Source organism: Pan troglodytes, chromosome 14 (genome assembly GCF_028858775.2).
Source record: "Pan troglodytes isolate AG18354 chromosome 14, NHGRI_mPanTro3-v2.0_pri, whole genome shotgun sequence".
Classification (NCBI taxonomy): domain Eukaryota; kingdom Metazoa; phylum Chordata; class Mammalia; order Primates; family Hominidae; genus Pan; species Pan troglodytes.
The window spans coordinates 15,139,573-15,146,963 of record NC_072412.2 but is presented as its reverse complement, the minus strand read 5'-3'; the positions used below and the strand labels follow the sequence as shown (position 1 = coordinate 15,146,963).

Genomic DNA, 7,391 nt, shown 5'->3' with positions numbered 1-7,391 from the left:
TCTTTGGCTCTGTTTATATGCTGGATTACATTTATTGATTTGCGTATATTGAACCAGCCTTGCATCCCAGGGATGAAGCCCATTTGATCATGGTGAATAAGCTTTCTGATGTGCTGCTGGATTTGTTTTGCCAGTATTTTATTGAGGATTTTTGCATCAATGTTCATCAAGGATATTGGTCTAAAATTCTCTTTTTTTGTTGTGTCTCTGCCTGGCTTTGGTATCAGAATGATGCCGGCCTCGTAAAAAGAGTTAGGGAGGATTCCCTCTTTTTCTATTGATTGGAATAGTTTCAGAAGGAATGGTACCAGTTCCTCCTTGTACCAAATGCTCATCATCACTGGCCATCAGAGAAATGCAAATCAAAACCACAATGAGATACCATCTCACACCAGTTAGAATGGCAATCATTAAAAAGTCAGGAAACAACAGGTGCTGGGGAGGATGTGGAGAAATAGGAACACTTTTACACTGTTGGTGGGACTGTAAACTAGTTCAACCATTGTGGAAGTCAGTGTGGCGATTCCTCAGGGATCTAGAACTGGAAATGCCATTTGACCCAGCCATCCCATTACTGGGTATATACCCAAAGGACTATAAATCATGCTGCTATAAAGACACATGCACACGTATGTTTATTGCGGCATTATTCACAATAGCAAAGACTTGGAACCAACCCAAATGTCCAACAATGATAGACTGGATTAAGAAAATGCGGCACATATACACGATGGAATACTATGCAGCCATAAAAAATGATGAGTTCATGTCCTTTGTAGGGACATGGATGAAATTGGAAATCATCATTCTCAGTAAACTATCGCAAGAACAAAAAACCAAACACCGCATATTCTCACTCATAGGTGGGAATTGAACAATGAGATCACATGGACACAGGATCACATGGACACAGGGGACTGTTGGGTGGGGGGAGGGGGGAGGGATAGCGTTGGGAGATATACCTAATGCTAGATGACGAGTTAGTGGGTGCAGTGCACCAGCATGGCACATGTATACATATGTAACTAACCTGCACAATGTGCGCATGTACCCTAAAACTTAAAGTATAATAAAAAAAATACAAAGCAACCTCTTATTAAAAAAAAAGTGTTTCCTCTTTTTTATTTCTTAAACTTTTGTGTAATGTATAAATTATATCTCCTTAAATATTAGTAAAATTTGTCAGTTCGTTTATCTAGGTGGGTATTAATAAATTTAAAACATATATATAGGGATGTGCATGTTATTGCTTTCTTTTTGAGTTTGCCTTAGTTTGTATCTTTTGAGGGATTTATACACTTAATCTAAATTAACTAATTTACATTTATAAATTTCATCATGGGATTCATTTAGTTATCCTTAAACTGTTGTAGGACAATGGAAATGTTACTTCTATCATTCTTTTTTTGTTGTTGTTTATTTGTTTTGAGACAGAGTCCCGTTCTGTCACCCGGGCTTGAGTGCAGTGGCCTGATCTCTACTCACTGCAAATTCCACCTCTCAGCTTCAAGCAATTCTTGTGCCTCAGCCTCCCGAGTAGCTGGGAATGCAGGCATGCGCCATCACGCTCGGCTAATTTTTGTATTTTTAGTAGAGACAGGGTTTCACTATGTTGGCCAGGCTGGTCTGGAACTCCTGACCTCAAACGATCCGCCTGCCTTGGCCTCCCAACGTGCTGGGATTACAGGCATGAGCCACCACCCCCAGCCACTTCTATCATTCTTAAAATTTGTAAATTATTTATTTCCTATTGTTTTCTCCTTAGTCTGGCCAGAGATTTAACAATTTTATTGATCCCTTCAAAGATCTAAATTTAGTTTAATTTACTTAGCTATATAATTTTTCTCTGTTTAATGTTGTTTATTTCTTCATTAACCTTTATTATTTTCTTCTTTCTGATTGCTTCAGAATTAATTTGTTCTCATTTTTATAATAACAAGTTGGAAGCATTCATCATAATTTCAAGGTAATTTTTCTTTTCTAATGCAAGCTCTTAATGGGATAGATTTTTCCCTAAACACAGAAATTTCCACATTTTGATATGCTATACTTTTATAAATTTCTCCTACTTTTGGCTAGGTTCATGTTTAAATATACATATGTGCAAGAATATTTTCCCTTGATTTATATGGATTTAGAGGTTAAAAAAAGGCAAAAAAATTATTTTGGAAATTTCTAGGAGACTTAGTTCACCATAATTGTTACATATTTGTGCATATGTTGCAAGTAATGTATTGAGAAAAGTATTTATATCTGTATACACATTTGGTCCTTAATGATGAAATTAATGCACAGTTGTCTAACTATAATAATTTCCTTATAATCACACTGGTTTTCCTTCGGTGCCACAAGATGATGAATCTCACTTTAGTGTGACCAAGCAAAATGAGGTACAAAAACAGTCCAATCAATGTGAAAATATCTCAAATTCATATGAATTTTAAAAATATTTTATATGTAAATTAAATTAGAAATTAAATATATATAATATATTTTATTTCAGAAATATTTGCTTGCCTTTTGGAACTCAAAGTTCAAAACCTTCTATTGTCATCTTTAAATAACTAATTTTTAAGTTAATTTCTACTTGGTTCCATGAAAATACTACCACACAATGTGGAGATAAAGAAAACATTTACAGAAAAATTGTCCATATGGACACATTTTAAACAGATGATCTAATTAGCATAATAGCCACCAAACTGGTAAATAAACAGTTTTGTTGATTTGCTGCTTAATCAGCATCTATTCAGAATTCTGTAATATTGTTTAGCAAAACCATTTATTTCCATCCATAAATGTATTTGATAAATTTATGCCCAGTAAACTTCCAGGTAAACCATCGAAATATTAACTGTTTTCTACAAGTGATGGTCTTTTTTTTAAGCTGCTTTCTATAGTGAATTGATGAGAGTGAATGAAGATTAAAATGCTTATTCTGTAATAAAAGCCAATGCCAGCATGCTGATATATAATCTCTATAGATCAAAAAATATTCATGCCTTATTCTCAGATTTTTAATAGTGGCTCTAAGCAGTCTTAAAAATTTATTATTTAGACACCCTATCCTATATTTTAAAAATATTTTCTTAGTATACTGTGGATGTTATACAAGTCATATAATGGATAGAGAATTTCTTACATAAATTTACAATATAATTTTTTTAAATAAAACTTTTGTGAAATTATTTTCAAATGTTATAAATGTTAATGAGTTTTGTTATATTGGTTCCAATATTTCTCATATATGGAAAATGTCACTTTCCCTGGGAATTAATATTTGGAGCTGGTGTTTAAGAAAAACCATGTTTGATGTTGGAAAATGCTATGTCCGGTATAACTATAGATGTTTGGAAAGCAGCTCAGTTATGCTAAAGATAAAGAAAGGAGAGAAAAATGACAGAAGGGGAGGTTTGAACAAAACAAAATAATACCTGAAAATGTTGAATGGATATGTAATATTTGTGAATGTTTATGTTCTCTATTTCACCATTATTTAAACATTTATATTTTCAAAGGGAGACAATAATTATATTTTGAAATCATTTTATTTTTTTATAGAGTGCTGTATTTTTTCTTTTCAATTTCAATTTGGTGAGCAAACAAAATCAGTCAGAATATTATACATAATTAGGTTTCCTTTTTGAGATTTGTTGAAACTCTTTATCCTTTATGTATGTATTTCAAGTAGTATAATAAAAAAGAAATATAAAATGATTAGATATACATAAAAGTATTGTAGATTATGTTTTTCATATTTTCTTTCTTGTAATGTATTTTGCAGATATAGCCAATCCAGATTATGATTTCACAAACTAAGATGATTCTCAGTAGGGAAGCTTTACTGCATGTCATTTTCATCAAAGGGAGCTTAGTTTATTTGCCTGTCTGAATATTGACATTATATTACTAATTTACACATTGGGGAAAGGGTCAAGAGAACTCCAAATTTTTGTTGACTTGATATTAACCTGAAAGGGGAATGTTAATAACTGACAAAATATATCCACGGTAGTTAGACATCAAGTTGTGTTTATTTTTTAATCTACTGCATATTATTGAATTATTTATATAGATAGATGATAGATAGATAGATAGATAGATAGATAGATAGATTTATTAGATGTACAGGAAATAGAATTCACTGGTGGGCATGCGTAAAGAGGGGGCAGCTCTTTTCTAATGCAGGGCTAGCTGCTTGTCCAGGGGCCCATGATTCCAGGGCTATATTTGGCCCCACAGCCATCCAGGATGAGTTGTTTCTCAGCCACCAAGTCTTAAAATGTATATGCATTAAACTTAGTAAAATCGCACTTCTTTGAGATGTGGCTTTTTGGGCATTCACTGAACTTGAATTTGGCCCTAAATAAGGCCTCAATCACATGCTCCAGGGTTTGCAGCTTGGTATGGATGAACATGGCCAATGTGAACTCTGACCTCTGGGTCCTGAGGCTTTCCAAAGACATACTACATCCGGTCTTAAACCTAGACTAGGGAAAGCACTAGATCCAAGACATAAATGTCCAATGGCAAAGGCTGTTGTACACAAGGAACAGGCTGCTGTACACTACCTAGGATGCTGCTGTTTGCAGCCCTTGCACACCAGGCCCCATGTGGCTTAATTGATTGTAGAAATTATTTTATATGTTAAGTTTTTGGGGATTCGTATCTTTTATTCAAGATAGCTAAATGTAATTTATATTAGACCATATACAGTAAGTTGTAAATTATAGAAGTTGTGCTTATCAAAATCATATTCAGTGGGCAATATGGCCTTTAATATAATGAAGTTTACTGATAAAAATTAAAATAAAATAATGTGGTTTTGTAGTGCTCTTGTATGTCAACTAAAACAAATTAGCAAAACCTATTGAAACCCATAATCATTTAGACTATATACTTACACTTTGGGAGGCCAAGCTGGGCAGATCACCTGAGGTCAGGAGTTCAAGACGAGCCTGGCCAACATAATGACATCCCATCTTTACTAAAAACACAAAAATTAAACAGGCGTGGTGGTGCATGCCTGTAATTTCAGCTACTCAGGAGGCTGAGGCAGGGAGAACTGCTTGAACTTGGGAAGGGGAGGTTACAGTGAGCCAAGACTGGGCCACTGAACTCCAACCTGGGCGACAGAGGGAGACTCCATCTCAAAAACAAACAAACAAACAAACAAAAACACAACAAAAAAACTATCTACTTAAATACCATTCTATTAAAATAAATATTTTTCTGTGATCTTAGGTTTGTTTTGTCTCAATAATATAAATAGTGTATTGGTTGTCTCAAAGTGTTAAATGGAAGCATATTTTATGGCATTGCTGAAATATCTACCAACTTTTCTTACTGTAAGTTATGCAATGGTGCATTGATTAATGCATTGGAACTTGTTAAGCAGTTTGCATGTCTGAAAAACCAAGGTTCAGAGGTATGTAGGTTAAATCCGGCAATCAAATATCAGAGATATTTCAGAATATTATTTTTGTATACCAGAAAACACTTTTCAAAAAAAAAAGTAAGGTCATTAGGAAGGCATTGTAAGGTTAATCTTTTCCAGCAAAGCTATTACATTTATTTTTCTGGCGTTCTTTAGTTATAAAAAGTAGAATGTAGTTATAGGATCTAGTCAGCGTTAAATTGATTGAAAAAATGAAAAACACTGTTTCATTTTTAAATAGATTAACAATTATTAAGCAAGTTGTTTATGTTGTCCCACTGATATACTAGAATGTGCTACATTCTTTTGGGCATCTTTTAGACCATAGGGCTAAAATTTTGAGAATGACAGAGAGACAATTAGGAGCTCAGCACAAAGCAAAATGTTATGAATCAGGAAAATAAATAGAACAGAGATCAAAATTAGATAGATGCAGAATTGGAATGATACTGAAAACAAGAGATGGAACTGCAGAAAATACTATGGCAGATCATTCATTCCTTTGAATGGTGAAAGTAGTTAATACAATGGCTAACAATTGAAATGAAAAACCAGACCCAGATGAAAAAATGCAAACCAGTAAACTTACCTAGTCCTATTATTTTACTCAATTGTAGGAAATACATGAAAAGAAAGTTGTTCATTATGAATCCTTTTTTCGAACATGGGCAGAAGGCACCACTAAACCTTTCTCATTTTTTTACTCAAATGTTTGTGTTTTCTCATAGAACTTATAATTTTAATTTATTTTTCAATATATGTTTCCCACACAGTCTAGTTGGATTCATAGTTGCAATGTTTCATGTGGTATATTTGCTCCCTATGGAATAGAACATAACATTAATCTTTAGATGTGTCATTAGAGAGATTTGTATATATCCACATAAATCTACAGTTGCAACTAGAAAAATTATCCTGTGAAAATTTTGTGATATGAATGTCTTTCAACTTTTTAAAAAGTAAAGAGAAAGTGATGAACAAATATGAGTTGGAAATCAGAATGAACAAATCATGAAAATATAGTGTACCCCTTCAAAAATTTTGAAAATTAAGAGAAATCGGTAGAACAGCTGTATTATCATTTACAAAAATGTTTCTCTACCTATAGAACAAACAATTACTTTGTCTTCTAATTTCCAAATAACTTACAGAACATTTATTTCCTACTGTCACTGGAATGGCAGGCTGGCAGGCTGAGTTGGTAGCCCAATTGGTTCCTCACATCAAAAGATTCCCTTTATTATTTCCTTATTTTCTCTTTAATTCTGGCACTCCTTCATGATTGAACTTACAGATGTTCTTTTGTCTGCTAATTTTCGAGTAAGCCTGTGCTCTCTATAACTTTCAGTCTCAATATCCTTCTACCATCAGCCTTTTGTCTAAACATTCTTATTCTGGTTTGTTTCCCTGAACTCTTGACATCAATCTCTGTTCCTTCAATATTCTGTTTCTTCTACTGGAAGCACTCTTTCCCAGATTTCACCCACTTTACTCTTCTCAATCTCTGTGTCTGAGTTAAATGATTCCTTAGGTTTCTATGTAGGATTGTCTGTCCATCTGTAATTTTTCTATATCTCTCATGTTAACATACTTACATCCTTTACTGAAAAATGTCTCCTTTAAAAAAAAATCAATGTGTTTGTTTACTTTCTTAAAATGCCCTCTAAACTGCAAGGTCAAAGAAGGTAAGTATGATATTTGGATATTAATATCTACCACTTAATACAGAAATGATTCTAGCACTTGTATAGGCAGTATAAGACATAATTTTAGAACTCTAAAATAAAAACTCATAAACTGAAGTTAAATATCCATTTCCCACTGCTATCTCCTTTTCCTTTTAACACATTGATATCATTTGGATCTGTGCCCCCACCCAAATCTCATGTCAAATTGTAAGTCCCACTGTTGGAGGTGGGGCCTGTTGGGAGGCAATTGGATCATCGGGCGGTTT

General features: G+C 33.5%; 1 pseudogene; it reads right to left on the bottom strand.

Moving 5' to 3' along the window:
• Positions 1–4,537: 4,537 nt before the first annotated feature.
• On the bottom strand, positions 4,538–4,632 carry LOC112207768 (small nucleolar RNA SNORA70; annotated as a pseudogene).
• Between the last annotated feature and the right edge of the window lie 2,759 nt (positions 4,633–7,391).